General features: G+C 41.8%; 1 protein-coding gene and 1 non-coding gene across 2 annotated transcripts in view; one reads left to right on the forward strand and one right to left on the reverse strand.

Moving 5' to 3' along the window:
* The window catches only part of Sorcs3 (sortilin related VPS10 domain containing receptor 3), a 621887-nt gene that overhangs the window by 220062 nt on the left and 377413 nt on the right, over positions 1–24412 (forward strand). The window lies entirely within an intron of this gene.
* Positions 9948–10079, reverse strand: LOC129665232 (small nucleolar RNA SNORA17). The gene has a single exon (XR_008718351.1). It is a non-coding gene; the product is annotated as a small nucleolar RNA SNORA17 (small nucleolar RNA).

Raw genomic sequence — 24412 nt, forward strand, 5'->3', positions numbered from 1 at the left:
CTCCTGTTGCTGTGGCTCTGGCTTTCATGCCCACTCAGGAATAGGAAACAAAGTCTGTCCCATCTAAGGAAGGGAGCTAGGATGAGAACATGCCAGTTGGCGCCCTTAGAGGGTCATGCCTTCAGGGGAAGTGTAGCTTAGGAGAAAAAATGAAACAAGCCTGCTTGTCTGAGACTAGGGGATTTCATTTGGAGGAGCGCAAGGAGAGGGGAAGGCCTTCAGTTAGCCTACCTGCTTCCACAGCTGGAGCGGCCTGTGTGCTTGCAGGGAGTACTCATTACACTTATCAACATCTGGAATATCTGCTGTCTGGAACTCTTTTATGTTGACAGAAACATCTCACAGGTATTGTTGCCCAGCCATATATACTGAGGCATTTCTGGGGTTATCATCCATGTACCTTATCTTGGTAGGATGGACAGTGCAGCAAATGTCAGGACTTCAAAACTGCGGAGAGTCTGAAGACTCACACACAGTATTTTGTTTACTAAATGGATGAAAGCAAGCCATGGGTGTTATTGAGATGGAAGAAATTAGGACTGACACCTCTATCCTGGCTCTATGAAGGTGACACAATGGAGGACAACCATCCTTTGCTGTTCATTGAGATTTGTAGCATCTTCCTTCAAGCTTCCTTCAAGCTAACTTTCCTGCTCTCTCTCAGGCTTACGGCCCTCTTCTGATCATATTCTCTGATACACTACTTGATGGCTTCTCTATCAGCATTGGAAGATGTCCTTAGCACCTGGCCTTAGAGTCTTCAACTCCCTTTTGTGACCATTTATCAGCATTACTATGTCTTAGGCTCATCATCATTTGGAACTGCCTGGCCTGTGGTAACCCACACTTTGGAATTCTTCCAAATCTTAGTCTCATGTCCTACCAAGTGTCCTCATATTTTTAGTTTACTGAATTTTTGTTTCTGAGTACATAGTTTCTTCCATTTTCTCAGTCTGACCTTGCTCACAAGTTAAGTCAACCACCTTAACTCCCTTGAAACAGACAAGCAAGCACAAAAATAAACACCCCAACTATGTGTTTTTCAAAGGCAAGAATCAAACCGTGCTCTGCCTGGAAGAGGTGCTGAGTAAACATGAATGTGAGCCAGCTGGAATAGGTCACCAAGTCAGGAACATCTGGACAATCAAGAGCAGTCACACCCTGCCTTCTGTAATAAGCTGCTGTTCTAGAGCACACGCTGGTATTCTTACTTTGCTTTTTACAGTAGTGGGCTACAAGTCCAGGATGTGCCACTAATAGGATTTGAAACAACTTCGCTTAGCTTGAATTTTGTTGTCTGGAATGTGGGACGTAATGATTGGGTCTACCATGTAAAATGTTGATGGCAATTTAATCAGTTAACATTTATAAAATAATCAGCATCATATCTGATATCTAATGAGCCCTTAAAATTATTTCTATTTACTATTATTATTACTTTAACTAATTTTTAAATTTTATATGAATGAGTGTTTTGCCTGTGTGTCTGACTGTCCACAGAGTACATACCTGTTTGTCTGCAGAGGTCCATAGAAGGCATTGGATTCCTTGAAACTAGAGTTATGAGCCTCCATGTGAGTGCTGGAAATCAAGTCCAGGTTTTCTTCAAGAGCAATAAGTGGTCTTAAAGCACTGAACCATCTCTCCAGCTCTGTAGGTAACAATTATTAATACTTGGAGTCATTGGCTTGCTAAAGTTTCTCACTGGTGTTGTCAAAGATGAACCTTTGAAATTTTAGATTTGGCTTTAAAGCACTGAAGACATTGAGTCTATAAATTGTGGGTAAGATCTAGTTGCTTTATTGAAATCTTTAGTTATTGCCATTCACTTGCCCATGTCTAGAAACGATTAAAAAAAAAGAAAGAAAAAAAAAATAGATGACCCCACAGGCTCAATGGTGCATATTGGAAATGCTTCTAAAATTGAAAAACCAGCATGCCTGTGTGGTAAGTTCTAGGCTGATGGTCAATGCGGAGACTTACAGTAGATGTAATTATTTGTGGTTTTGAATCTTTTGACACTAGCACAAAGGGGAAAGCCTTTAAGTGACTAAATAGACTTTCAAAACAAATTTATAGTGACTGTTTTCACACAACATCACCAAAGACAAACATAAACCCATTGGCTCTTAACATTTACTTGGTAGTTACTGACCACATCCTTTCTCTCTAACTGTTATTATTCCATAGGTTAAGGTCAAATGCCAATAAGTAGAAAATACTCTTTCTCTCCTTGGCATGTTTGTTAGGTCTGATTTTTTATTTTCATTTTGAGGAAAAACAGAAAAGCTGGCAGACAAAAGGAAACCATGGATCCAGCTGTTATAAGTCACAACAGTTGGCCAATAGATGTTCCTGAACGTGATTGTACTCAAAGGATCATAATCACATCTTAGTGTTTAAGGAGTCTGTGTTGGATATACATGCCAATGGAAGCTAATTACCTGCCTTGATTTTTCAGGCTGTTGGAAGACACTATTCATTTTAATGTTAACATCCTGCTCTTTGGGTTTCTTCTGACTTTTAACTACTAACAAAGCTAAGCTGTGTTCTAAACCATTTAATAGCCTTACAACATTCAACTTAATTATGAGATCTATAGAGACTGCATACCTGGGCTGCACTGATCTATTTCCATATAGTGCCAGAGACCCTTCCAGAATATATTGGTATCTCAGTGTAATATAAATGAAGGAATCTGTTTCGAAGTTGGGAATCTGGGACAGGGTTTACACATCTCTGCCTTGCTGACTGTGGTGCCTGTCCACACATCTCCACAAGGTGAAGGTGGTCCAACACTGTCCTATCACCGGCACTCTTCCTAGCACTAAGGCCTGTTTCCTCTCTTGTTCACTCGATAAAATCCAGTACACCCAGTGCTTACCCATTTTACTCTTTTCTCTCAAACACTCCAGTTCTCATCCCTTCTTTACCTTTGAACTTTCTGACTTTTTCAATTCTCTGCTCTCATTCCCTCCAAGTCTTATTTAGTCCCTAGAACCATTTTTTTTTGTCTGCAACATTAACACAAAGACAGACTGTCACCCGAGAACCTAAGAATTAAATAAATCAGTGCAAAGGTGTTCAACTCATAAAAGCCATTGGATGGGTATACTTTCCCATCACCATTAACGTAGGTCATTGTCTGTTCCTTCAAGCCCTGTGACTCTTGGCACTGGTTGTGTCTTCCAGAGGCTCAGAATCAAAATAAAGGTGTACGCAAGTCATGTCAGTGCAAGGTCATGGAAGGAATGTTCTGTGAGAGACAGACAGCCTCAGCGAGGAGAGGAGGTGTGATTGCACAGGAATAAGTAAAAAGCCTCCTGAGAAGGACTTGACTTCCATGCCACGATGCCTTCTCCGATAGTATCTGCAATTTCTCCTACTTTCAAATCATAGAAAATTGTGTCTTTAACATTGTGACTTACATATTTTCCTCCATTCTCTGCATTATAAAATTAGTTTTTTTTCTGTTTTTGTAAGCTCACTTTGGGAATAATACGAAGCATTTATTTTTGAGATTTTTAAAAGAACTCATTTGTTCATACACACCACATTTTCTAGAAGGATTTTTAGAAGGCTGTTCTGAGCATTTTCACTGTTGCCTCACTGCATATCCAGAATTCAGGAAATATCAGTTCTTTTGCACTAAGCATTAGCTCAGGCGTGAGGATATAGCCATGGACGTTTTCACAGAGAATGGTATTAGCTTATTCCGCCTACAAACATTTGCTGAGCTCAGACTTGAGACTGAGAACTGTGCAATATCCTTGGTGTCACTATTCACAGGCTATGCACAGGCCTCGATCCTTCCATACTGGCAAGCTAGTGGGAAAGCCAATAACAAATACTCACCTACATTTATAAACAGCCTAATTAGAGCTTGCAATAAATGCTATGAAGGAAACAGGGAAGGGCTGTGATAGGGAAAGGAAGGTGGAAAATTCTGCATTTGGAAAAAGGACTGGTTTGTTATAAATACTTAGTAGTCAAGATTTACTTAAAACTGCACATAATTTTAGTGTTTGCCTTTTTTTTTTTTTTTTTTACCTGCCTTTAACTGTATGCCTATGTAGGTGTATGTATTTATTATTCATTAAAAGATGCTTCTAATATGCCATTTCCAAGTAGGGTTAAGTAATTTATTTTGTGTGATGAAATGATATGTAACCAGTTACATGGCTTTGCAACACTGATAATAAACAAGGCATGATCTAACACTTGCATGAAAACAGTGAACAGAATTATGTAGTTGAAATGTTAAGATCTGCGCTTACAGCATTAGCATCGATGCTGTGGGCTACAGGGAATGTCCTCTGTGTTGCTAAACATGGAGGGGTTTACTGTAGTGAGTCAAAAGGGCAGGCATACCCTACCGGGCATGCTCAGGAGTTGAGGTCCCACATGCTTTCACTGTGGGCCACACCCTAGTGCATTCCTTGGAGAACTTACCCTGAGCTGTGGTGGCTGTCTGGGAATCATGTGGAATGCAGTCTCCACTTATCATTTGTACTATCCACACTTATGCTTCTAAAGGCAAATTAGTTCTAAGAGGGGCTGACTGGGGCTTTTTGAGCTTTCTTATACTTTAGGGAGATTTTTTTAATTATCGCTTTTGGAGATATAACCTAGGGCCCATCATATGTATTTCAGTTTTCTGTTAATGCTCTGAAAAACTACCACAAATTTAGTGACTTAATATAACACATATTTATTATATTTCTACTTTGTAGGGTCAACATCGGACATAAGTTTGATTGGAATAAACAAGTAGCTCTAGGGAACAACTGTTTTCTGTCTTCTAGGGCTGCTGCCATCTCTTGGATCTTGGTCTTTTCCTCTACCTTCAAATATCTACTCTGTATCTCTCTGATTTCTTGCATCAGAGTTAAACACTCTGTTTTCAATTATTACAGGGTTATATAGATTATATATAATAAAATGGGAGACTATCCTAATATGGATGACCTAGGACAATGTCCCCAGCTCAGAATTTTTATTGTATTTATGTTTTCACAGCTCACCATTTGATATCGAATAACCAATTCATGTGCTCTTCCCTAAGGAAGACTATTTCACTCACTCTGAGCATTACATACTTGCCAGTAATTCTTTTTATAGGGCTGAGGCCTCATGGTCTTTTCCCTATCCACTTTAGCATGCATATTGTTGTCCTTGTTCAGCTCATGTTTAGGTAGTCATGTTAGTTAGACTTTATGGGTGTAGCTTCTGAATTTACTAGGAGACACAATCTCACAGAAAATTCCCTGATCCTCTGTCTCTGAACAGTCTTTCTGCCCCTTCTTTATCACTGTTCCCTGAGCTTTAAGTGAGGAGTTCTTTTAGAAGAAACTATTGGAACTGGGCTCCACAACTCTGTATTTTGGGTTGTTGTGGTTTTCTGTAATGTTAATCCTTTGTTGCAAAAGCAGTTTTCCTTGATGAAGGGTGAGGACCACACCTCTCTTTGGGCATAAGGGCACAGATATTTAGACTATAACTAGGATTTGTGATGTTTAGTAAAGGGATGTTTTAGGTTCTCCTCCAAGATCCATTCCTCAACTATTTCAGGGGTAGGTTTTAAGTAGCATGAATGATTTCTTTCTTGTCGAGCAGATCTTAAGAGCAATTAGTGAACCATTGGCTACTGACAAGGTGTGTGCCAGACTGTACTTTAGGGTTATCATGCTGTGTTGGTCATTGTTGTGGTTCATAGATGTCACAGCTGGGTAGGACTGTTGGCTGTTCTCCTCTTAGAAGCTTGCATGATGCCTTCTGATACCAAGAATCTGGTCCTCAGGTAGGAGGCTTTCTTGCTAGCTTCAGCTCAGGGGTCTCTGGGCCCTGTGTCTGAAGTGCATGGTGTCTTCAGCAATAGAGACTTACTTCCTACCTCAGTGAACCTAATTTTTGATACTTACTGATATCCAAAGCATAAATGAACCAGTGACTAAAAGAACATGCGACGGATTTGGTAAAAGACTTTTAAGATTTAACAATGTCAGACTTTGTTATATTCTTCTGTAGCAACACAGAAATGCCATCAGATAGCAGAATTTATCTTCCTTCTTATTTCTCTGTTCTTGATCACACAGAACTCTCACCTTTCCATTTGGCTGCTCTGTACTCTCCATTTTCCTTTCCTTTACACTCTTCTAGAGATGGGCTGGGACTGAAGCTCAGTGGTTGAGGACTTACTGGGTTCTGTCTTAAGCATGTAAGCTCAGGAACTCAATCAATCAGTCTGCCAGTCAATATTTCTGTACTTGACAGCTGTGTCTGTCTGATTGAGTGTATCTCATCACTGTGCTGTGCATTTAATTTCTAATTGGAGCATCATAGGTTTTTGCTTTAGTTTAGAAAAATTCTCAGAGAAGATGTGAGAAGCATCTTTGCATCACAGGTTTCTTAAGTAGCTCTAGCATCCCATTTCGTAGTCACTAACACCTGCACTAGTACCTCTGGTATCCCTCCCTGTAGGAAAGTGACATTCTTCAGAGCATTCCAAGCACATTCTCCAGCCTCTTATTAGAAACCCACTTCTTCTAGCCTGGCCCACTTTGCTCTGTAATATTAGAATGCAGATAAGCAGAGGTGGAGTGTGCTGATGGGGTCATTACTGAGCTGATCCTGCTTCACAAGCTATCCATTTTGCAGTGGAAATGTTATGATGTGAGTCACAATTGGATTTCAAAACCACATGTTTGTCACTCCATATCCAGGGGAGACAGAGATTAATATTTCAAAATTCCTGAGATGGCTCTGTGTATCTGCCTTGTTAAAATACATAATCTTGGAAGCCTGAGAGATAATGCCTTGAAGTTGAAACTATGATTATTTATTTTCTACAACTTCAGCATCATTTATGCAGCAAAGGATGAAAAAAGAATGACACTCCTCAAAACCACCACTAAAACTGCATTTAATATAGATTTAAACAGACAGCTGCTGGTTTACTGGTTCCCCTGCCTATTGCAGACACACAGGGGTTTAGCAGCTGTGTGTGCAACACAATAAGACAAATATGAGTGGGTACATTTAGACTGCAGTTTAATCTCCTGAAATATTTCTATGATCAATTACTGTAGCATCATGATACACAAATGTCCTCTTTAAATCAAAATGACCTGCCCACTCGTGAATACCAGTTCAGTGCTTTGCTTCAGAGAAAATCTGTGGGAAGGAAATTAATGCATAGAGAAATACTTTGTAATCAGAATATTAACATTTTGATTGAACTGATGGAACATTTAAATGGAAATATTCACTTGCCAAGCCCAAGCTTGGGAGGGACGCTACATCACACACATGGACCTGAGCCCTTTCCTTTGATTAGAGAGAATCATGTCAAGTGTAGAAGGGTGGGCCATGCTCATTCCCCCATCTATGCATATGGTTTGGGTTTGGTTTGGGTCTACTGATTACTGATGGTGTATGTAATAGTTTGCCTGAAACGCTGAGTTCTGTTCAGCAGAGCAGAACAGAAAGGCCGTGGAATGTGGTGGGGCATCAGCTGTGTCTGAGACAGCCAGATCTGTCCCCAACTGGCCATGGGACCATAGATAAGTGACTTTATATTCTGGGCTCAGTTTTTCGTACTAGTCAAAGGTGACGATCCTCGCCTGTAAGACCTCACCTGAGAGGGTGCGGATGGTGCAGAGGGCGAGTCCTGCTGTTTTTGCAGAGAGCCTGCATTTGATTCACCACACCTGCACCTTACAGCTCTCAACCACCTGTAGCTTCATTTCCAGGAGGATCCTATGTCCCCTCTCATCTGAGGGACACCTGAGCTCTCATGCACACTCCCCAACTCCCACATACGTAATTTTAAAAATCTTTAAAAATAAATCAAGTGAACAAGGAACATGGCTGAGTGGGGACGGGAATGGCTCACTGGAATCTACACATGAAGTCTGAATGGGCATGGGAGTCCACTTGTAATCCCCACGGTGAGGAGGCAGCACAGAGGAAATGCAGAGGACCCTGAATTACTGAATTAGCTGAATTACTCTGACTCAGTAAATAAAGCAAAGGACAATCTAGGGAGACACCTATGTGTTGGCTGCCACACGTAGGCACACAGGTGTATGTACACCTGCATATAGCCAGCTGAAAATGCACACAAACACACAGGACACATACACACACACACACACACACCATTGCAAAAGGAATACATCTGATTTTGATGTGAATTGAATGATATAAAAGCCTGTTGTATCTTCACCAATGACTGAACATCTCTACTCTCCACTAGAACAAAAGGTAAATTCTTAAAAAACCAACCCAAACCAAACCAAACCAAAACCCTTTTTGTTGTTTCTTTGTGAATTTCACATCATGCACTCCAGTCTCATTCTTCTTCCTCTCCTCAAATCCACCCTCCTTGCAACCACCACCAACAGAGAAATTAAAATTGGCTGTGGAAGCCTCAGTGTGTCACAGTGTGTCCCCCGGTACACCCTCTTGTCCACACTTCTTTGCTTCCAAATGTTCATTGCAATGACTTGTTGGTCTGCTTTCTGCTACTCTGTCAACACTAGAACCTCACTGGGACTGTTGTCCGATAGCCTGTTGTTGCCCTGTGTCATGAGATCCTGTAGTTTCGGATCAATGCGGTCGATGTTGGGGTGGGCTGAACCAAAGCCCTGGATCTGGGCCTGAGAGGTGTCTGAACTGGTAAGCCCTCCTACTCTCCTCTTCTCACACCCTTGGGGATGGCTTACGAGTAAACCCTGAAACCAGCAGCTCTATCCTGCTGCCCTCACTGGTGAGAGACAGGGGTCAGCTCTCCCACCTGTCATAGATAGTGAGAGACAAGGGCAGAGAGGAGGGCATCTCTCCCTCGCCCGTGCATACAAGTTGTTGGACCAGCTTTCCTGTGCTCACACTCTTGGGCACTCTCACCCATGTTACGGCAAGGGGCAAGTGGGGGAGGGGGAATCTCAGTGGTGGGATCAGCTCTTCCCAGCTCACACCCTTCAGGCCAGCTCACCAGCATCCCAGACACCAAGATCAGCTCTACTGTGCTGTCCAGATGAGGTGCAGGGTTTGCTCTCCTGAGTGCTGCAGGTGGTGAGGAATAGGAACAGCTCTCCTGCTCTCAAGACACCAGGGCTAGGTCTCCTGCTCTCCTCAGGTGTTGAGGGGCAAGAGGGGAGGAGGCTATCTCTCCCTCACCCACATCAATGCACAGAAGACAAATGGTAGGACCAGCTCTCCTATGCTCATATCCTTGGGGCTGGCTCACCCACAACTCGCACAGTGTAGGGAGCAGCTCTACCAAGTGCTGCAGTTGGCTAGAGCAGGATCAGCTCTCCTGCTCTCATGCCCCCAGGGCCAGATCTCCCAAGATGTCCAGGTGAAGGGTGGGGTCAGTTCTGCACAGCTCTCAGACATCAACGTGTCCCTGGGTGGTAGCCTAGACCAGGGACATCCACCTGGCCTTTGGTGGTAACAGACCCCTGCTGCTGCAGGGCGAAGGACCCAGTCATGGCCTCCAGTGGCAGCACAGATCAGGACACCACCGTAGTCTCAGGTGGCGTCACTGCTACTGACATCAGGCTGTTCCTCACTACCCTGGAGTCTCCAGTACTTCCCCTCTTCATTGTGCACACACCCTTATGCTTCCCTTTCTCTTCCCTTTCTCTACCACTTACTTGCTCCTCTTAGTGACACCTAGGGTCTCTGAGTGTTTGGGTTATCTCAGAAGTGGTCTCAGAACGGCCATGTCTCACTCATGCATTATAGCATCTGGCAGGGGTCATCTTGGGCATGGTCTGCCCTACCCAGGCTTGCATGCCAGTTGACTGGTGGTCATCTCAGAATAGCTCCCTTCCTGGCCCCGTGGTGCCAGTCTGGTGGTCATCTTGGGATGACTCCTTGCCCAGCCCACCCAAGTGGCCCCTTGAAAGGGTCATTTGTCTCAGCTCACACTTTTTTCAGGGAGTGTTAGACTACTAATCATTCACATGTTCATAGATCAGAACATGGAGGGTAGGCAGAGCCTCTCTCCTCTCTGCCACCTACTGACACACATGGGACACAGCAGCCATGCCTGCAATGCTTCTAGGGGAAGAAGTAAATTCCTTTCTTTTTTCTTTTTTCCTTTTTATTAATTTATTTATTTTACATGCAGATTGTAGCCCCTCCCTCATCTCCTCCCGGTCTCACCATCCCTCCCTCTTCCCTCTTTTCCCTGTGCTGCAGTCCTCAAAAGAAAGAATCCTCCTCCCTTACCATCTGACCCCAGACTACCAAGTCTCTTTAGGTTTGCTTGCATCCTCTTCCTCTGTGGTCTGGCAAGGCCACCTCAGCTGGGGCGGCAGCTGATGAGCAGGCAACAGAGTTCATGTCAGAGACAGCCCCAGGTCCCCTTGCTAGGTGACCTACATGAAGACTGAGCTGCCTATAGGCAAGGACATCATGAAATTTGCAGGCAAATGGGTGGATTTGGAAAAGATAATCCTGAGTGAGGTAACCCAGACTCAGAAAGACAGGCATGGTATGTACTCAACTTATAAGCAAATATTAGCCATACTACAATCCACAAACCTAAAGAAGCTAAGAAAAAAGGAGTACCCAAGGGAGGATGCTTAATTCTCATTCAGAAGGGCAAATAGAATAGACAGCGGACATGGTTGAATAGAGGAACCAGAACGGGAGCCCTTCTATAGATGTCCTCTGCAAAACTCCACCCAGCAGAGGATCGAAGCACAGCTAAACTTTGGGCAGAGCACAAGGAGTCTTATGGAAGAGTGGGGGTGTAGAAAGACCCAGAGAGAACAGGAGCTCCACAAGAAGACCAAGAGAGCCAACAAATCTGTGCCTAGTGAGGGCCTGAGGAGACTGATGCACCAACCAAGGACCGTGCATAGAGAGGACCCAGGCCTCTGCTTAAGAAGTAAATTCTTAAGTGGGATTTGAAGTCAGAGATGATGAGCTACTCAGTGAGTATGTAGTGAACTTTCAGAAAGCAAATTTTCCTTAAAAAATTTTGCACAGTTTTTGCATCCATTTTGTTAGCCTGTGTCTTTTTATAGGGGAACTGAATCCATTGATGTTGAGAGATATTAGCCACCAATGATTTTTAATTCCTGTTATTTTGATGTTGGTGGTGTATGTGTATGTGTATGTGTATGTGTATGTGTATGTGTATGTTTGTGTGCTGGAAGGGTCAAGGACACCACAAAAAGACCATAGAGTAAACTAACCTGAACTGATAGAGGCTCACAGAGACTGAAAAACCAACCAAAAACGTGCATGGGCTGAACCTAGATACCATACATGTATGTAGCAGATGTGAAGGTTGGTCATCATGTGGGTGCCCTTACAATGAGAATAGAGGATCTCTGTGGCTTGCCTTTGGATCCCTTTTCCCTAGCTAGGTTGCCTTGTCTGGCCACAGTGAGAGAGGGGGCACTTATTCCTGCTGTGACTTGTGGTATCAGGGTGGGTTGGTACCCTTGAGGGACTTCCCCTTCTTTGAGAAGAGGAGGGGTTATGGAGACATGGGGCATGGGTGTGAGGGTGGACTAGGGGGAGAGGAGGAAGGGAACTAGGATCAGGCTGTAAAGTGAATGAATGGTTAGATAGATAGATAGATAGATAGATAGATAGATAGATAAATAGATAGATACAAACAAAAGAATTTTGCCCTGTGACTTAATCATAATGAGTATCAGAATATATTCCACAAAGTAAAGATTTTCTTTTTCATGGGTTTGCTGTTGAGCTTGTGTTTGTCTTGGTGGACCATGAATATATACCAGACAAAAAGTTTAAAGCCAGCATGAGGGTGATTACACAAGTTGGCTTGAAACAATTATTTTTGGTTTTAAGGATCAGTAGTCTGAAGCTTCTGTTTTGTGATTTTAATAGTCTTTTGTGATAAGATAAATATATATAGCTCCTCTCCCTATGTCCCTATGATCTTAGTCTTCCTACTACTTTTGTTAGTATTTGGCATAAATGACTCAATTTGATGATGACTTCTTTCATAGACTTATCTGCCACTGAGATCTGCCATGCTGTCTAATATAGGGGAAGTATTCCGAGTTTCCTTTGGACAAGAAGTTTTGATTAAAGAGATGCCTGATACAGCTGCTTTTCTGATATTTCTTTCAACTCATTTGAAGATGAATTTTTCTTAAATGGCTGGGTTTATTCTATAGGGAATGTCTAGGTCACTCTTGTTTTTTGGGGAATGGAGGGTTTGACTTCGATACACAATTAGAAGTGTGACTATTTCTTTGGTTAAAAGAAATACTCTTTTCAGCCATTCATCAAGCAGAGGTTAGTATACGGGATGAGCAAGGCCCACAGGGCTATCAGATCATTTGTTTAGGAAGGAAGAGTCTTTAAAATGTTTAACGATTTGAACGGCTAGCTCTGGGTTCAGTGAGAAATACTACCTCGATATTGTAAAGTGGAAAGCAATAATTAGTAGGATTTTGCTGTTGGTGATGAAGACTGACTAGGACAGGAGAAATTAACAGCATCACTTCACATATGAAGAAACTAGAGTGGAAGGAAGGGAAGTGAGAATGGATGAGACTGATTTGAGAAGTTGTACATGGATTTGACCCAGCACTCCAAGTATATCCAGATAGCTGCTCCACTTCCAAAGTGTGCACTGAGCTTTCTTCTGTGCTTGAGTAACCTTGCAGGTTTGTGCTGCCCAGACCCCTTTTCCTACCCTGATTTCTCTGAGCCTCATCCACTTCCAGCCAGACACTGGCATGAGAGACACTCTGCAGATGTCAGAGAACCTAGTAAACATTTACACAGAGGAAGAGAACACTGACTCACTGTCTCATTCTCCCCAAGTTTCCTCTCCTGACCTCTTTTTCATATCAAAGAGAGGGCTGCTGACCTACCGTGAACTGAAGAACACATTCTGATCCTCAGGAGTCCATCATTACAGAATCACAGAATCAGGAGGAGGAAGGACAGACACACACCCTAAGCTTATATATAATTGTACAAAATTTCTCAGTCAACCCTCCATATGGAGTGTTTGAAAGTCACTTTTTAAAACACCAGGGGAGAGCAACAGGCTATAGAGAAGGCTCCTGAACTTCATTCATGTGTGTTGCCACAGGGTCTGGGAAGCCCAAGTCTTGGTGTTGGGGTGAGTGGTTTTGACAGCAAAGGCAAAGAGTCTCCGGGAAGGAGCTGCCTAATTAATCACAGGCCGTCAGAGTCCTCAACAGGAAGAGTGTAAGAGGCCTTAACGACCCCCCTCAGCAATGTTAAAACCCAGCATGGTATGACTTCATTTTCTTAGAGACACATGATTGATCTGGCTATTGGTGAATGGAGACACTGAGGCTTCTTCCATAGATGGTGTCATTAAACGGGAAGATTAAGTGCCTTTGCATAAAGGTGCTGAGAAGACTGAGTGATTCACCGGGAATGGAAAGAAGATAAAGAAAACTCTGAAATATGGATTTTTAACAGCGAAAACTTAGACTTTACCTCATTTATTTGCATCATAAAAGGCTTAGTGGAGAGTCTGAGTTAAGAAAAATGCCTCCTTTTGGTTGAATCTTCAGGGATTTAGAACACAACAGCCACTTTGGGTCTGGTGTCCCTGAGGGATGGCTTGTTTCTCACTGATGAGCCTATTTTGTGTTCCTTTAAGCTTTTCAAGACTGTGACAAGAAGTGTCTCTTTTATACAATGCAGCCACTCCTGATGAGACCTAATAGACTAGTGTGAGCTGGGCAAATGTGATATGCACTAGTGTACACAAATTAATTGGAACAATTAATAAAGCCAGTTACTAAGATTCAAATATACATAGATGAATATAGGACTTTGGGAATCAACTCTGCAGAAAATCAGGCATGGATGAAGCATGATAGGAAACAGAAGGAGATAGGGCCTGTGTTAGCAGAAGTATCCCTGTTGCCTTTGATGTGTTCAAATTCAGAATCTTCAATATTTCTTGGTAGGACAAATCAAACCTTTTTTTTTGATGATTTAGCCCAGGAATTCCTTAATTTGCAGTCCTGTGAGTGTGCTAGACCCTTAGAAGGGATGGCACTTAACATATGCTTTTGGCATGCCATCCATTCCTCATTCCACATTCAGTGTCAATGGAATATCTTGTCCTGAGTTACTCTGGAGGACACAAAAGAAAACTAATATCTAACTAGTGATGTGACACAATCCAACATCTAGGATTTGTGATATAAGAATCAACATGTTCTCTGAGACCTTTGGACATAGTAAGGGAGAAGGCAGGGTTATGGGATTTAGCTGCTCGTAAAGGAAAAGAAGGCAGCCAGCACATGGCATCAAGCTACCAAAGGCTTTGAGATGGTTGCGTGAGGATTCCAAATTAAATTTAGGTTGGGCAATCAGATTTGGTGCATGACATGCCTGCAAAAGTTTGGTCTTAGAGAAGGAGGGATGAGGTCCTGTTGCGTATAGACATGAGATGACCTCCCTGTGGGGTAATATGGGTATTTATTGCACGTTCTGTAACATTTGGTAGGAGAGGCTTTCAGTTCTGCTCAGTAACTGGACATAAAAGTGTAGTTTCCCATAGTCTGGTCCCACATAGCTCTCTCAATTTACTCCACTTTATGTTCCTCCACGGATGCCAGAGTTGCTCTGATGCTGCTTCTCTTGCCTTTCATGATTCTGTGTTGTTTCATATAGTGTCGCCTCTACTGCGCTAAAAATAGTAGGGTCAGATGAACTAGAAGTAAATCACATGAGTAGATCACATGAGTGATCTGACAGAGCTCCTGAAAATAGAAGTGTGAGACACCGTAAAAATGCAACTATGAGTAGAGAGGGAAGTCGGTTGATTGCCCAGAGATCAGGCTGGCACAAGGGTTGCTGCACTATTTCAGCTGTACTGGGGGAACTGTCCCATGGACCCCTTGAGAATGCTCCTGGCCATGGTTGAGTATAGCACCGCCTCTTGTGTCAACAGTTTCTCTTTTCTGGGCATCTTGGAACTGTAAGGCTTGCCTCTGTCTGGTTTCTATCAAGAGAGATCCCAAGGACAGCAGGGTTCAGTTTGTACTGTCAGAGCTCACACACTTGTGTCTCAAGTGTCTGGGAAGCATTTTAAGTGTGTTCAGAGTGTTCCTGGGTATCCCAAGTACCCTGCTGGCAGGAGGTCTTGGTAGTAACATGGTCTTAAGTACTCAACAGGACTCTGAAAGCATGTCTTTATGTGCTTCAGTTCCTTAGGATTAGAGTATATTCTTAGACATTATCGTTTTTTTTTCTTTTGTTAGATTTATTTATTTATGAAATTGTTGATCTTAGAAGTGATATGTTTAATATGGAGGCCACAATGCAACATTGTTAACTATAAACAAATACTATTGTAGAAAGAGCGTTAAAACAAGCATTCCATGAATGAGGTTAAAGCATTAGAAAAAGGAAAAACGCACATCGGATCTAATGGGTGAGTAGACTTGAACCTGTATACTCGAGAACATATTCATAGATGTTCTATAGCCAGCCCAGGATAAATATTGAGTGTAGTTGATGAACTTCTGTCTACATGGTGAGAACTGAAATAGCACTCTCTATATATCGTATTAAAAATTAGAACTTCCTGAAAATGGTGGCATACATATTTGATCCCAGCAGTCGAGAGGCAAAGGCAAGAGGAAATCAGTGTGTTTGAGGCCAGCCTGGTATAGAGAGGTACTTCCAGGACAATCAGGCATCTCAAAAAAACCTTTAAAAACTAATGATGATCATGATGATGATAAAGATGATGAAATTCTTGGCCATAGCTATACCTTTCATCTCCATTCCTAGACTCTTTTTTATATTAATTACAGTTTATTCACTTTGTATTCCAGCTGTAGTCCCCTCCTTCTTTCCCTCCCAATCCCACCTTCCTTCCCTCATCTCTCATTCCCCTCTCCAAGTCCACTGAGAGGGGAGGTCCTCCTCCACTTCCATCTGACCCTAGGTTATCAGGTCTCATCAGGACTGGCTTCATTGTTCTCCTCTGCAGCCTGGCAAGGCTGCTCTCCCCTCAGGGGGAGTGGTGGTCAAAGAGCCCGCCACTAAGTTCAAGACATTATCTTTTCAAATTTTTGCAGGTTATGAAGGCTTAGAACATAAGAGTTAGCCCTCAAACACAGACTGAATCACCAACAAAATACTTTTTTAAATTTATTTCTACTTCTCTCCACTTGTGCCATGTGACTTGTGTGCAGTGCTTGGAATAAAGCAGATGGCTGCATCCAAGTAGCAGAACACATATGATGAACATCTTTTTTTCCTGGAAAAGGTTTGGGTATACCTTTGTACTGCATGAATTTTTTGGATTTCCATCTTTTCCTCAATGAATTGTTTTCTTAGGTCACATTATCTATAGCTAGATAATAAAGGCACCAGTGTCAAACCAAATAATAGATGGAAGAGAGATGGGGGCAGTTACACATATTCTCTATGACTGATGGTTATATGAAGGTTTATCAGGGACATCAGCTCTAGGAAACACATCCTGGTCAGGCCGGTTACTTCACAGATTTGAAAATCAAGGGGCTTGAAATACCAGGTAATATCTTCTTTAGGTCTGTAGATTTTAGTATGTTTATCCTATATTATATGACTCAAATCTATTTAAAAGTGAGTATATATACCTTGTGTGTTTTCCTGCTTCTGACATACCTGACTCAGGGTGATCTTTTCTAGTTCCCACCATTTTCCTGCACATTTCATGATTTCCTTGTTTTTAATAGCTGAGTAGTATTAAATTGTGTAAATGTACCACAATTTCTGTATCTATTCTTTGGTTGAGGGACATCTAGGTTGTTTCCAGATTCTGGCTATTATGAATAAAGCTACTATGAACACAGTTGAGAAAATGTCCTTGCTGTTTGGTTGAGCATATTTCTGATATACGCTTAAGAGTGGTATAGCTGGATCTTGAGGTAGCACTATTCCCAATTTTCTGAGAAAGCACCAGATTGATTAAAAAAAGTTGTTGTACAAATTTACATTCCCACCAGCAGTGGAGGAGCGTTCCCTTTTCCCCAATCCTCTCCAGCATGTGTTGTCACTTGAGTTTTTTGGTCTTAGCCATTCTGATGGGTGCAAGGTGAAATCTCAGGGCTGTTTTGATTTTCATTTCCCTGATGACTAGGGATATTGAGCTAAAGAAGGTAAACAACAAGGAGGATACTAGGGAAAGATGCTTAATTTTCATTCAGAAGGGAAAACAGGACAGACACCAGAAGTGGTAGAAGAGAGGGAACAGGATGGAAGCCTACCACAGATGTCCTCTAAAAGACTCCATCCAGCAGGGGCTTGAAGCAGATGCAGAGACTCACAGCCAAACTTTTAGACAGAGCACAGAGAGTCTTATGGAAGAAGGGGTATATAAAAGAACATAGAGGGGACAGTAGCCACACAAGGAGACAAACAAAGCAAAAACAAAACAAAACAAAACAAAAAACCAGGGTGCATTGGGGACTGCAGAGACTAATGTGTTAATGATAGACCCCCTGTTCAGATGTAGCACATAGACAGTTCAGTCTCCACATGGGTTCCCTAGTAAGGGGAGAAGAGGCAGTCTCTGACATGAACTTGGTTGCCTGATCCTTCATCACTTCTCCCTGGTGGGGCGACCTAGCCAGCCCACAGAGGAAGAGGATCCAGGCAGTCCTGATGAGACCTGGTAGGCTAGGGTCAGACAGTAGGGGAGGAGGACTTCCCCTATCAGTGGACTAGGGAAGAAGCATAGAGGAGGAAGAGGGAGGGGGGTTGGGAACAGGAAGAGATGAGGGAGGGGACTACAACTGGGATACAAAGTGAATAAATTGTTAATAATAATAATAATAATGAAAAAATGAAAAAGTCTTGAAACTAAAAAAAAAAAAAAAAATACCAGGTAATAGATACACAGTTGATAGCTATGGGAACGTTAGAATGTGTACCTTTTGGTTTTAAGTACAGCTTTATTTTTTTTTTAACTTTTAAAGTTTTCTTTTAGTAAGGCTAGCCTACTATATATAATACTATATATATATATATACTACTATATATAATACTATATATATATATATACTATAATACTATATATATATATTTATATAATATAATAGAAGCCGAGACTTTTGTTTTGGAAAATTAAGATACTTAATGACTGGACATCCCTATATGAAGGCATCTAAATCTCTTTGGATCATTTTACTCTTGGCAGAAATTCTAAAATCTATGTCAGCTTTCTTTATACTACTCCTGAAAAATGCATTTTAATATCTTTATCAGCAGGATAATAATGAATTACTTTGTTTCTAAGGATGTTTGTAATATAAATTCTATAATATCAATTCTGTATAATTTTACATGGATTATTATATAAAATCATTAATCGTAGTATAATAGTATAAATTGACCATATAATCATACAATTTTTGTATGCATTAAATTGACCATCTAATCATAAAATTTTTGTATGCATATATGTATTTATACATATCTATCTATCTTTCAATCTATCTATCTATCTATCTATCTATCTATCTATCCATCCATCCATTCCTAAATGTGGATTTGGAGTAACCTCTGGGTTAGAGCTCCAAAGAGCTAGCCATGAGAGATAAATGACGTGTAAGGTGAAACCTACATGTCATTTTATTATTTAAGTTAACTTGTAGAATTTATAAGAGGATAGGTTAATCTTTATCAGTTTTCTGAAGAAAATATTCTTTTTGTATTTGTGGTGGCTGCCTTCAGGCTCCTGGGTCTTCCTTCACAGGCTGGCCAGCACCTTCATGGTCTACCTCTCTGTAATCTGACGGCAGCATATGCTGGCCCCACTATTCCCTGCATTTGAGCCCAGCTGCACTGCAGGGCAAGGGGAGTATTTTAGGAGGAATATTTATGTGGAAGTGTTTGGGGAATATCAGTGATTCAGATTTCTCCATTCAGCAAGCTGCAAAGTGACTATTTCACTAAGCACAAGGGCAAAATTATTTCAGTTTAGAGTCTTTATATTGCACAAAGGTATGGTTTAGTTGGGGAGACAAAAGAGGCATATAAAGAGTGATTGAATGAAAATTCAAACCCATATGAAGAGATGCTGTGGCACTTTTACAGTTTGTGACTGCTAAGAGATGTCAGAATAAAAAATGAAAATAGTGTGTCTGAACGTTGGGGGAGGCTCCTTAGGTGTGGACCACTTGAGCCAAAGCTGAAAGGATAGGTAGGAAAGAATGAGCGAGAGCAGGGGGAGAATATTCTAAATGGAGGAGTGGCTGAGGAAAGGCTTCAGGTCGCAGAGAAATACAGCTTTGAGGGGAAGTTTGAAATCATCCAGTCCTGATGACATGATGCAGCCTGGAGAGGAGGGAGCAGATAAGTTACTAACGTGGAGTGTAGGAGACAGAGATGCAGGAAGACTCTTCAGGCTTTCTTCCTGGTCTGCTTATATGGTACAAAGAACAGTGATGGGAAGTGGTGGACTTGTCGCTCTGTATCGTATTCATAGGTTCTCACTTTGATACCTTCTCTGCCTCAAGGCCCTCAACTAGTGATTTTAGTGTTCATAATCCTCATCCCAAATTTTAGCTCATGGATCTCCTGTGTACTTGGCTGTCATCAACTTGTATTCCCTTCTGCCGCATCTCATTACCTGATTTTTCTGTTCATGCTTCTGTGATTGTATGGAGGTCTACATGAATTCAGCTCTCATGAATTATAGTGGCCAGGTCTGTACAATATGTCCAAGCAGAGATGATGGTGGACATCGGATACTAAGACCAGGTGTTTCCTTAAATCCCTTTCTTTTCCAGAAGCATGGAGCTGGGCAAGGCAGTGGAGGCGGCAGGAGGCTATTCAGAGTGCTTCAGACACTGTCTGGGTAGGCCTGATGTTTGGGAGGCAGGTGGTATGGTGTGATTTTCCCAAAGACTTTTCTCTCCTTTCCCTGAGACATTGAGACATCACAGAGTTCTTTTAGTGAACACTGTAAAAACTGTCCCTTTTACATGCACTTTTTAAAGTTGCGTACAGTTGTAACAGTTAACCTCTTTTAAACGGTTTTACATTGGCTTTTATTTCCCTGCTACTGAGAATAAAACTGAAAATTAAACCCTGAAATCAAATCCATAAATTCCAAGCTACTACTAAAGCAAAGCTGAGCGGGTAAGTAGTTAGTCCAAGAGATTTATATGCTGCCTGATCCCATGAATTCAGCTTAGTCCTACTTTTCTTTTACAAACCAGACTTTATAATAGAGTGTGGGAATTCAAAGCAGCCCAGTGCAAGAAATCCTAGTTCTTCATGTTCCTAATAATGTGAGGACATCAGCCATTCATAGCGTGTGTGTGTGTGTGTGTGTGTATCAAAGCTATAACCTTGAACATATTAAGCAAACATTCTAACCCTGAAATACGTTTCCACTTCTTTTCAGATTATTTCATTTTAACATAGGGTTCAATAAGTTACCCAGGCAGGCTTTGAACTTATAATTCTCTTTCAGTCTTGGAACTAAAAGCCTGTGCCACCAAGTCAGGCAAGATGTTACCCATTCTTGTTTCTTTGGTTTTACTCACTCAGCCTTCACATCCCGCTCCTGGACTCATGCCCTCTACATTGTTGAGATATGCATAAACATTAGGACAACAGTGTCCTTTGCACAGATTGACTACTTTATCATTAGAAATGTTTTTTTAAATCCATGCTTAGAATTTTTGTTGTTTGAAAATAGACTTTTCTGATATTGTGGAGTCATCTCTCTACTGAGCATGTACATCGTTTCTCTGATTTCGTTAACATATGTAATAAAATTGTAACAACTGTTTCAGTGTCCTTCTTGACTAATGACTTATGTCATTTCTTCACTGGTTTAGAACAAGGTTACACAGGAGTGGTAGTATTGATATTGGCTAATTTCTATTGTGTAGGATTTCCTGTACATTGTGGAATCTTCAGTATTATTTTTGCCTTCCACCCAGTAGATACAGTAACTTCTTAATCATGATAATTAAAATTTTCTCCAGACAGTGACTAATGTTCTTAGGTGGGTGATAGAAGGAAATTACCCCCAATTGTTAATAGATGGTTTAGACTTTTTGATTTTTCTCATTTTGCACTGTGTTTTTGCATTGTATATAACCATTATTTTAATCAAATGGCACATATTGTGGCTTCTTTTTTGGTTACTAGAGACTTTCAAGTTCTAATAAATATTGTCAAGCTTTGTTCTTCATAACATTACATTACTTTGAACAGCTGAATTATTTTAACTCCTGCTTTTCAGCTTTGTTAGGTGTGCTCAAAAGAGTATTTGTGCTAAGGTTTAATTTCACTCCACTGACAAGAGAGAATGGAGGTATTTCATCTGACATCATGCAATTGCTGAGGGTTGGCACGATGACAGATAGAAACAGTATTATTATTGGCACTCTTTGAACTTCTGGAATTAAGTTGTTCTGTTAGTGGTTTCCTCCCCATGCTGATTAGCACACAGCTGAAGGCTTGCGGGGAAATTCCTCACACATTCAGAATCCTGTATGTGCTGCGTTTTCTTCTCCAGGACTGTTTCCTGTGAGGTGCAGATGTTGTAAAATCTAAGTATGTTTGCCTGCTAGATTTCCCTGCTGCCTTTGCTGCACTCCGAAAGATAGTGGCTTCACTTCGGCTTCTTTTCCATGCATACGTCCTAGACATTCCTAGAGTGGTCCAGGGCAATTGTGAACCTTATTTAGCTCCTGTTCTTTGGGGTCCCACTTCTTTATTGTATGGTGTTCAATGAAAAATTTGTTTTAGATACCTTACTTTTTCCCAGAACTCTTTCCATATCCCTTCATGTCATCTAGAATCAGAAGTCTTTATGTCTTATTTAATGCCCAGTTAAACCAATGTCAAGAAAGGTGAAGGTTACCTAAGGCTTGTGCTTGAGACACAGAGCATATTTCCTGCATGCCAGTTTCAACCTCTGGCTCCTGACTTCCTGGTGTGGCATGTAGGGTAGTCTCATTGCTTGTCTCTCTTCTTGCTCTTGTAGTCAAGCCTTACAAGATTTTCAGACTTCTTTTAATCCCTTTCTTGCCTCAGGTCCCCTCAATAAGTATTCTCACTGCAGAACTCACATTTTTCACTACAGTTAATATATTTATTTATCTATCTATCTATCTATTTATTTATTTATTTTTACTTTAGCCATCACCACACTCTTTCACTTTCTACTTTCTACTTTCACTGGGAACCTCACCAGCTCCTAGACTTTCTTTGTTCTTTCACAGATTGTGGATGGGTTGGTTTGTCTCCAGGACGCGGGCCAGGTAGCTAGTCTGCACGTGCTTGTGCTTATAAAGTAGTGTCACGATGTGACAGCGATGTGGATCCTCAGCAGGGATTTGCTGAACTTTCAAGGGCAACAAGCAGTCTGCAGAGTGTTGCTGTCTGAAGCAACCCCATTTCTAGCCTAGAGAACTCAGAACAATTCCCACACTGTTTAGCTTGTCAGGCTGGCAATCAAATCTCTACTTAGAGCACAGTTCACTCCAGTTTGACGTCATTTGTGGGATGATTCTCTGGCTTTGGGACTCCACCTGCAGCATGTGGCATGGTTTTGATGGCTCGGAGAGGTGACAAACCTTTGTCTTACCTTCTTTATTTTGGTCTGGACTTCCTTTGGTTATCTAGTCCTTTGAAATGAAATCTTTTCTTGGTTGGTGTTCTTGTCAAGTCTGTTTCTGAGGCTGGAGGCTCCCTTCCTTTTAGCTTCTGGAAACTCCTTGCTGCACTCACTCGGTGTGTAGAAAGGGGTCTCGATGGTAGCATGAGCAGAGCCTTGGTTTTCCAGTTGTTTCCAACTCAGGCAAAGGCTGGCTCCACATAGTAGTCTGGACAGACATCCGCTTTTCTGATACTCCCCTTTGCCCATCCCTGTAAGGACCCTAGTGTTTGTCCTGCAGGAAGTTTATGCCTCTTGTCAGCACCTGTCCTCCCTCCTCACTGATAGATTCATTTCATTTAGCTTTTCCACTCCCTGCCCATAAGTTAAATTTACTTGGCTTTCCTGGGGCCTTCTGTTTTATTCACAGATTTCTTTTGGGGGAATAAGGAGCCCTTCTTAATTATTCTGGCTGTGGGCTCATCTCTGTTTCTTGTTACAAACTCCAGTATCCTCTTTCTTCCCTCTACCTTGTGCTTTCTTATCACTGTTTCACACACTCATAACTGTCAAATCTATTCAGTTTTGTAAGTCCACCAGTCCTGGCTCCCACCACAGTCTTTCTCGGAGAGAGGTGGGAAGGATATATTTCTCTTCTCAGTATTTTTCATCTGCCATTTCTTTCATCATTGAATATTGTGGGATTCAACTGCACGTAATGTTCTAGACGAAGGATAAGCAGTGGTGATGGTGATGGTGAATGAAAGTGTGGTATTGAATTTCAGTCATATTATATTATACAGGAAATGTGGAACCATGAATGTTCTTGAGTTGGCAAATGACTTTGTGTGCCTCACTGAGCAGTAGGAGGGCATATGCCATGCCACTGAGAATCTTGCACTGGCAGCAAGGTGTTCAGGGGTAGGGCAACAAGATCTGGGCATACAGGAGCATTGCTAGCAGCCTGTCAGGCTGGTTACCATGTTGAGTTTGGATTGTACAGAAGGAGAGAAGAGAAGACCAATGAATGAGATATTTCTGCAGCACAGCTAATTGAACTTGGCAGCAATTAGGGATGAGAGAACAGAAAACCTGGGAGGGCTGTGGGATTTGGCATCATCAATAAAGTGAGGAGGAAAGGGGAGAAAGGAAGAGGTATTGAAGCAGAAGACAGTCTAGAACTACGATGAGAGAAGCAATGAGCTCAGTTTCAGTGTCCTGGGATGCAAAGGGCAATAGCTGCATAGCATGTAGAAACGTGGAGCTGTAGAAAGTGTTGAAGCTAGGTACATTCTCGGGAGTTATGTAATGATGTGGGAGGTGCCCCAGAAGAGCAGCCATGTGTATGTGAAAAGGCCACTGATAGTGCATGTAGCAGGCAGTGAGTGATTGGGTGCTATCTGTGGAGGTTGCAGTAAGTGATATGGCTGAAGTTTCCCTCTGCTCTGACCCACTGTGTCATTTGCCTCCAATATTGTTCTGGGAATTAAACCTTGGGCCACTTATCTGCCTGGTAAGAGCTCTACCACTGAGTTACATCCATCTTCAACCTCATCAGAGCCTTCTTCTTTAACTGTCCCCCTTTACAATTCCTTTCCCCCTCCAAGCACTATTATCATTTGCATTTCAAATCCTTAGAGCCAACATTTTCCTTTCTCCCCATTCGTCACTAATTTGAAATGGTAATGTGCGGAGCTGTGGAAGGAGGCCATCAGGGTAGAGTTTTGTCTTACTCCTTAAGGACAGCCAGCTACTGCCTCTCTTGGCAAGGAACACTGAGCAACTGAGACTGATCTG

Source organism: Psammomys obesus, unplaced genomic scaffold (assembly GCF_907164565.1).
Source record: "Psammomys obesus unplaced genomic scaffold, mPsaObe1.curated_primary_1811, whole genome shotgun sequence".
NCBI classification, from domain to species: domain Eukaryota; kingdom Metazoa; phylum Chordata; class Mammalia; order Rodentia; family Muridae; genus Psammomys; species Psammomys obesus.